The following is a 9,459-nucleotide window of genomic DNA, read 5'->3' as shown; positions in this document are numbered from 1 at the left end:
CATGATTGTACGCAACACGTCATTTGACAACACCGGTACTTTATGTACGCAACACGTCATTTGACAACACCGGTACCGTGGGTCAAGATTAATCCCGACCAATACAAATACGATGGGGTTTTATTTATTTCGATGGGGGTTTTATTTATTTATTAAACACCTAAATATGAACCATTAAAATTGAATTACTAACATCGGACTGCTAACTACGGACTAAGAAGACATTAAAAGTATTATAAGTATATATATATGTGACGATTGTTTTAAATGAAAATATATTGATAAATTATATATGGATAGGTTCGTGATATCAACCGGAGACCAAGTCAAAATATATATATCTTCAAGGCAAAAGTGAGTATATAGTCCCACTTTTAAACTCTAAGTATTTCGGGATGAGAATACATGTATTTTATGTTTTACGTTATAGACACAAGTATCTGAAAAATATATTCTACGTTGAGTTGTACCACTGGCATACTTCCCTGTAGCTTGGTAACTATTATTTACAGCGGTATTGTAAACGCGAATCCTGTTGATAGATCTATCGGGCCTGACAACCCCAACCGGACTGGACGACCAGTATTCAACGGTTGCACAGTACTTCGTTTCGTGACTACACTTGGTACGGTGTAGTAAGATTTCATAATAAAGGGAATATGCGACGTGATTAAATGTTAAGTATGGTTACCAAGTGCTCAACCACTTAGAATATTTTTATTAAAATGTTTACATATGAAATCTTGTGGTCTATATTTATATCGCTGCCGGCATTAAACCTATATCTCACCAACTTTATGTTGACATTTTAAACATGTCTATTCTCAGGTGATAACTAAAAGCTTCCGCTGCAACATGTTGAATTTAAGCAAGATCTTGAGTATGCATATTTGTGTCAAAAATAAAACTGCATATCCGAGGAATTGTAATGTAAAATATGCTAGAAATCGTATTGTTATCATCACATGTAAAGTTTGTAAGTCTAAGATTATCGCTAAACGATAATCCTCTTTATATTGTCTAAAGCTTGTATTAACATAAGAGTTATGGTTTGTAATGTAAAATAAATGCAGTTGTTCTTTTAAAAATGTTGCATATAGAGGTCAATACCTCGCAATGAAATCATACGTTATCTAACTCGTTCTTATGGTTAAGGACGGGTTATGACATGGGGCCACATTATTAGAAATTTCCCGAACCAGGAGAACACGAATGGACAAGGCCGCGGAAGAGTTTTCAATATTAATGCGGCAGAGACACAGGAAGACCCGGAACTTGTTACGGGTACGTTTCTTATTAACAATAAATCTGCTTACGTTTTATTTGATTCGGGTGAGGATAGAAGCTATATGAGTAGAGATTTTTGTGCTAAATTAAGTTGTCCATTGACGCCGTTGGATAGTAAATTTTTACTCGAATTAGCAAACGGTAAATTAATTTCAGCAGATTATATATGCCGGAATCGAGAAATTAAACTGGGTAGCAAAATATTTAAGATTGATTTGATACCAGTAGAGTTAGGGAGTTTTGATGTAATAGTTGCATGGACTGGCTGAAGGAGATGAAAGCAGAGATCGTATGTTACAAAAATGCAATTCGCATTGTACGAGAAGAAGGAGAACCCTTAATGGTGTACGGAGAAAAGGGCAACACGAAGCTACATCTTATTAGTAATTTGAAGGCACAAAAACTAATAAGAAAAGGTTGCTATACTATTTTTGCACACGTCGAGAAAGTACAAACTGAAGAAAAGAGCATCAATGATGTTCCCATCGCAAAAGAATTTCCCGATGTATTTCCGAAAGAATTACCGGGACTACCTCCACATCAATCTGTTGAATTTCAAATAGATCTTGTACCAGGAGCTGCACCAATAGCTCGTGCTCCATACAGACTCGCACCTAGCGAAATGAAGGAACTTCAGAGCCAATTACAAGAACTTTTAGAGCGTGGTTTCATTCGACCAAGCACATCACCGTGGGGAGCTCCTGTTTTGTTTGTCAAGAAGAAGGATGGTACATTTAGGTTGTGTATCGACTACCGAGAGTTGAACAAACTTACCATCAAGAACCGATACCCACTACCGTGAATCGACGACTTATTTGATCAACTACAAGGCTCGTCTGTTTATTCATAGATCAATTTACGTTCTGGATATCATCAAATGCGGGTGAAGGAGGATGATATTCCAAAGACTGCTTTTAGGACGCGTTACGATCATTACGAGTTTATGGTTATGCCGTTTGGATTGACTAACGCACCAGCTGTGTTCATGGACCTCATGAACCGAGTGTGTGGGCCATATCTTGACAAGTTTGTCATTGTTTTCATCGATGACATACTTATTTACTCGAAGAATGATCAAGAGCACGAGGAACATTTGAGAAAAGTGCTAGAGTTGCTGAGAAAAGAAAAACTGTATGCTAAGTTTTCAAAGTGTGCATTTTGGATGGAAGAAGTTTAATTCCTCGGTCACATAGTGAATAAAGAAGGTATTCAGGTGGATCCAGCAAAGATCGAAACCGTTGAAAAGTGGGAAACCCCGAAAACTCCGAAACACATACGCCAATTTTTAGGGCTGGCTGGTTATTACAGGAGATTCATCCAAGATTTTTACAAAATAGCAAAACCCTTGACTGCATTAATGCATAAAGGGAAGAAATTTGAATGGAAGGATGAACAAGAGAGAGCATTTCAATTGTTGAAGAAAAAGTTAAACTACGGCACCTATATTGTCATTACCTAAAGGGAATGATGATTTTGTGATATATTGTGACGCCTCAAAGCAAGGTCTCGGTTGTGTATTAATGCAACGAATGAAGTTAATTGCTTATGCGTCTAGACAATTGAAGATTCATGAACAAAATTATACGACGCATGATTTGGAATTAGGCGCGGTTGTTTTTGCATTAAAGACTTGGAGGCACTACTTATATGGGGTCAAAAGTATTATATATACCAACCACAAAAGTCTTCAACACATATTTAATCAGAAAAAATTGAACATGAGGCAGCGCAGATGGATTGAATTGTTGAATGATTACGACTTTGAGATTCGTTACCACCCAGGGAAGGAAAATGTGGTAGCCGACGCCTTGAGCAGAAAGGACAGAGAACCCATTCGTGTAAAATCTATGAATATAATGATTCACAATAACCTTACTACTCAAATAAAGGAGGCGCAACAAGGAGTTTTAAAAGAGGGAAATTTAAAGAATGAAATACCCAAAGGATCGGAGAAGCATCTTAATATTCGGGAAGACGGAACCCGGTATAGGGCTGAAAGAATTTGGGTACCAAAATTTGGAGATATGAGAGAAATGGTACTTAGAGAAGCTCATAAAACCAGATACTCAATACATCCTGGAACGGGGAAGATGTACAAGGATCTCAAGAAACATTTTTGGTGGTCAGGTATGAAAGCCGATGTTGATAAATACGTAGGAGAATGTTTGACGTGTTCTAAGGTCAAAGCGGAGCATCAGAGACCATCAGGTCTACTTCAAAAACCCGAAATCCCGGAATGGAAATGGGAAAACATTACCATGGATTTCATCACTAAATTGCCAAGGACTGCAAGTGGTTTTGATACTATTTGGGTAATAGTTGATCATCTCACCAAATCAGCACACTTCCTGTCAATAAGAGAAGATGACAAGATGGAGAAGTTAGCACGACTGTATTTGAAGGAAGTCGTCTCCAGACATGGAATACCAATCTCTATTATCTCGGATAGGGATGGCAAATTTATTTCAAGATTCTGGCAGACACTACAGCAAGCATTAGGAACTCGTCTAGACATGAGTACTGCCTATCATCCACAAACTGATGGGTAGAGCAAAAGGACGATACAAATGCTTGAAGACATGCTACGAGCATGTGTTATTGATTTCGGAAACAGTTGAGATCAACACCTACCGTTAGCAGAATTTTCCTACAACAACAGTTATCATTCTAGTATTAAGATGGCGCCGTTTGAGGTACTTTATGGGTAGAAAGTGCAGGTCTCCGATTTGTTGGAATGAAGTGGGGGATAGACAGATTACGGGTCCGGAGATAATACAAGAAGCTACCGAGAAAATCATCCAAATTCAACAACGATTGAAAACCGCCCAGAGTCGACAAAAGAGCTACGCGGACAGTAAAAGAAAAGATATAGAGTTTGAAAATGGAGAAATGATCATGCTTAAGGTTTAACCTTGGAAAGACGTTGTTCGATTTAGTAAACAGGGGAAACTAAATCCAAGGTACATTGGACCATTCAAGATTATAGATCGTGTCGGACCAGTAGCTTACCAACTGGAGCTACCACAACAACTCGCGGCTGTACATAACACTTTCCACGTCTCGAATTTGAAGAAATGTTTTGCTAAAGAAGATCTCACTATTCCGTTGGATGAAATCCAAATCAATGAAAAACTTCAATTCATTGAAGAACCCGTCGAAATAATGGATCGTGAGGTTAAGAGACTTAAGCAAAACAAGATACCGATTGTTAAGGTTCAATGGAATGCTCGTAGAGGACCCGAGTTCACCTGGGAGTGTGAAGATCAGATGAAGAAGAAATACCAGTATCTATTTCCAGAAGATTCGTCAACACCTTCAACAGCTTAAAATTTCGGGACGAAATTTATTTAACGGGTAGGTACTGTAGTGACCCGAACTTTTCCATGTTTATATATATTAATTGAGATTGATATTTACATGACTAAATATTTCTAATTTGTTAAGCAATCAAACTTGTTAAGACTTTATTAAATGAAATAAGTTTCATATAGACAATTGATCACCCAAGTTGACCGGATATTCACGAACGTTACAAATTTGTAAAAACTACATGTTTTGGTATATATAGACATATATATATGGTTGACATGAGATTATGATGAGTAAGTATCTCACTAAGTATATTAACAATGTGTGATATACATAAGAAATGAGATTACTAAGTTAAGAAACTCGAAATGATATATATAACGATTATCGTTATGATAACGTCTACTAAATACATATGTATCATATTAAGATATTGATACACTATATTTAACATGATAAAATGATATTAAATATATTATTAAGTGTGTTAACAATGAACTACATATGTAAAAACAAGACTACTAACTCAAGAATTACGAAACGAGACTTATATGTAACGATTATCGTTGTAACGATATTTTAATGTATATATCATATTAAGAGATATTCATACATCATAATATCATGATAACATAATAATTTAACATCTCATTTGATATAATAAACATTGGGTTAACAACATTAATTGAGATCGTTAACTTAAAGGTTTCAAAACAACACTTACATGTAACGACTAACGAAGACTTAACGACTCCATTAGAATGTATATACATGTTGTGTTTTGATATGTATTCTTACACTTTTGAAAGACTTCAAGACACATATCAAAGTACTTCTACTTAACAAAAATGCTTACAATTACATCCTCGTTCAGTTTCATCAACAATTCTACTCGTATGCACCCGTATTCATACTCGTACAATACACAGCTTTTAGATGTATGTACTATTAGTATATACACTCCAATGATCAGCTCTTAGCAGCCCATGTGAGTCACCTAACACATGTGAGAACCATAATTTGGCAACTAGCATGAAATATCTCATAAAATTACAAATATATTAGTAATCATTCATGACTTATTTACATGAAAACAAAATTACATATCCTTTAAATCTAATCCATATACCAACGACCAAAAACACCTACAAACACTTTAATTCTTCAATTTTCTTCATCTAATTGATCTCTCTCAAGTTCCATCTTCAAGTTCTAAGTGTTCTTCATAAATTCCATAAGTATAGTTTCATAAAAATCAAGAATACTTCGAAGTTTGCAAGTCTACTTCCAAGCTTTCTAATCCATTCCAAGTAATCATCTAAGATCAAGGAACCTTTGTTATTTATAGTAGGTTATCTCTCTAATTCAAGGTAATATTCATATTCAAACTTTGATTCAATTTCTACAACTATAACAATCTTATTTCGAGTGAAAATCTTACTTGAACTGTTTTCGTGTCATGATTCTGCTTCAAGAACTTTTAAGCCATCCAAGGATCCTTTGAAGCTAGATCCATTTTTCTCATTTCCAGTAGTTTTATCCAGAAAACTTGAGGTAGTAATGATGTTCATAACATCATTCAATTCATACATATAAAGCTATCTTATTCGAAGGTTTAAACTTGTAATCACTAGAACATAGTTTAGTTAATTCTAAACTTGTTCGCAAACAAAAGTTAATCCTTCTAACTTGACTTTTAAAATCAACTAAACACATGTTCTATATCTATATGATATGCTAACTTAATAATTTAAAACCTGGAAACACGATGAACACCATAAAATCGGATATACGCCGTCGTAGTGAAACCGGGGGCTGTTTTAGTTTGGATAATTAAAAACTATGATAAACTTTGATTTAAAAGTTGTTCTTCTGGGAAAATGATTTTTCATATGAAAATGAAACTATATCCAAAAATCTTGGTTAAACTCAAAGTGAAAGTATGTTTTTCAAAATGGTCATCAAGATGTCGTTCTTTCGATGGAAATGACTACCTCTTTAGTAATTGACATGTAACTTAAATTTCCGAATATAAACCTATAATTTTTCTGTTTGGATTCTTAAATTAGAGTTCAATATGAAACCATAGCAATTTGATTCACTCAAAACGGATTTAAAATGAAGAAGTTATGGGTAAAACAAGATTGGATATTTTTGATCTTTTTAGCTACGGGAAATGTTTAACAAATCTATACAAATCATATCCTAGCTAACTTATATTGTATTATACACGTGTTCTAATATATTATGTAATCTTGGGATACCATAGACACGTATGCAAATGTTTTGACATATCATATCGACCCATGTATATATATTATTTGGAACAACCATAGACACTCTATATGCAGTAATGTTGGAGTTAGCTATACAGGGTTGAGGTTGATTCCAAAAATATATATACTTTGAGTTATGATCTAGCCTGAGACGTGTATACACTGGGTCGTGGATTGATTCAAGATAATATCTATCGATTTATTTCTTTACATCTAACTGTGGACAACTAGTTGTAGGTTACTAACGAGGACAGCTGACTTAATACACTCAAATCTTTAAAACATAATAAAAATGGTTGTAATTATATTTTGATCATACTTTGATATATATATATACATATTTGTATAGGTTCATGAATCTATCCATGGCCAAGTCTTATTTTCGAGGAAGGAAATATCTGTGAAAGTGAGTTATAGTCCCACTTTTAAAAATCTAATATTTTTAGGATGAGAATACATGCAGGTTTTATAAATGATTTACAAAATAGACACAAGTACGTGAAACTACATTCTATGGTTGAATTATCGAAATCGAATATGCCCCTTTTTATTAAGTCTGGTAATCTAAGAATTTGGGAACAGACACCCTAATTGACGCCAATCCTAAAGATAGATCTATTGGGCCTAACAAACCCCATCCAAAGTACCGGATGCTTTAGTACTTCGAAATTTATATCATATTCGAAGGGTGTCCCGGAATGATGGGGATATTCTTATATATGCATCTTGTTAATGTCGGTTACCAGGTATTCACCATATGAATGATTTTTATCTCTATGTATGGGATGTGTATTGAAATATGAAATCTTGTGGTCTATTGATACGATTTGATATATATAGGTTAAACCTATAACTCACCAACATTTTTGTTGACGTTTAAAGCATGTTTATTCTCAGGTGAATATTAAGAGCTTCCGCTGTTGCATACTAAAATAAGGACAAGATTTGGAGTCCATGTTTGTATAATATTGTGTAAAAACTGCATTCACGAAACATATGTCGATGTAATATATTTCTATTGTAAACCATTATGTAATGGTCGTGTGTAAACAGTATATTTTAGATTATCATTATTTGATAATCTACGTAATATTTTTAAAACCTTTATTGATAAAATAAAGGTTATGGTTGTTTTAAAAATGAATGCAGTCTTTGAAAAACGTCTCATATAGAGGTCAAAACCTCGCAACGAAATCAATTAATATGGAACGTTTATAATCAATATGAACGGGACATTTCAATTTCCATTTTAGGATGTCCCATTTCAAGTGTTCACTTTGTATTTCAACCAATGAGAAGAGGTTATTCTGGAGAGAGAAGATTTATGATTGGTGGAGAATGAAGTTAGTAGGATTTCCTAAAACTGTGTGCAAAAAATAAGTGGACACTTATAATGGGACGGAGGGAGTAACATTTTCTTAAACTGTGTATCTTTTGTCTAGAGACAATTAATATGAGATGGAGGGAGTATTCAAGTATCAACAAATACAACTACAGTAGTAATCAAACTAACGAGCCCTTAGCCACAACAACCTAGACAAACAAACACATCAATATAGTGTTAACAAAACTACCGCTATAACACATAAAAATACACTAAATCATTCCCGTAGGCTTAAATGTCGACAGAAAGAACATCGAAGATCCCCAAACTTGCAAGAATAAGAAACAAACATGGAAGGCAAGCAGAAAAACACCACCGACCACCGTAACAGAACCATCGATTCAACAAACCGACACCAATCTTTACGAGCTGCTAAAATAGTACCCCATCTGCAAGTCAGCCATACCGTCAAAACTAAAATCAGATCTCCACTTGGGAGAATGTCGAGTGAAAGCAACCCAAGAGATGCAACCGGACAAAGAGGAGTCCAACGAGACAAACCACGACATCAAATTTCCTCCGGAAACCAGGACTCCATTAACCATCGCCATACCCCAACTAATAAACAAACACAGCCAACTGGGTGGTGAAACCACTAGATCCGTCAGCTGTAGAGGTGGCAACCACCATCATATTGAGCAGAATCATCTAGTGACCACTACCAACTAGGCGGATTGTCACCAGACGCTCACGGCCAACACAAACTCTAACAAAGTCAGGATACCAGAGAAAACATTAAAATCATCAAGGGAAATCGCCCAGGATAGAGACCAACCGACGACCACTACCAAGTGGGTGGAAGCTACCAACTGTTTGCTATATGAGCTTCAAAAATACTTGCTAGAAAAATAGGGAAGAAGACTGTAGAAAAACATATAGAAACAAAAAGAAACGTGAAAAGAAAAGAATGAGGAGGTTATAGAGGAAGAAATCTCATCCACCGGAGAGAGAAGCAGCGAATGTCAAAAAAACAAGACTCACCGGAAAACACACTCCCACGACGGAAGTGAGCACACCAAGCAACCATAACCTATATGTGATGACCCGTCCAAATCCACTTGGACGAATACATCATTCATTGATTTCATAGTGAGGTTTTGACCTCTATATGATACGTTTTGTAAACATTGCATTCTTTTGAAAAGGCACACCATAAATGAATATATAAATCCAAGGTTTTTGACGTCTAATGATTTCTACTTA

Source organism: Rutidosis leptorrhynchoides, chromosome 4, assembly GCF_046630445.1.
Source record: "Rutidosis leptorrhynchoides isolate AG116_Rl617_1_P2 chromosome 4, CSIRO_AGI_Rlap_v1, whole genome shotgun sequence".
NCBI classification, from domain to species: Eukaryota; Viridiplantae; Streptophyta; class Magnoliopsida; order Asterales; family Asteraceae; genus Rutidosis; species Rutidosis leptorrhynchoides.
Note: the sequence above shows the minus strand (reverse complement) of the source record.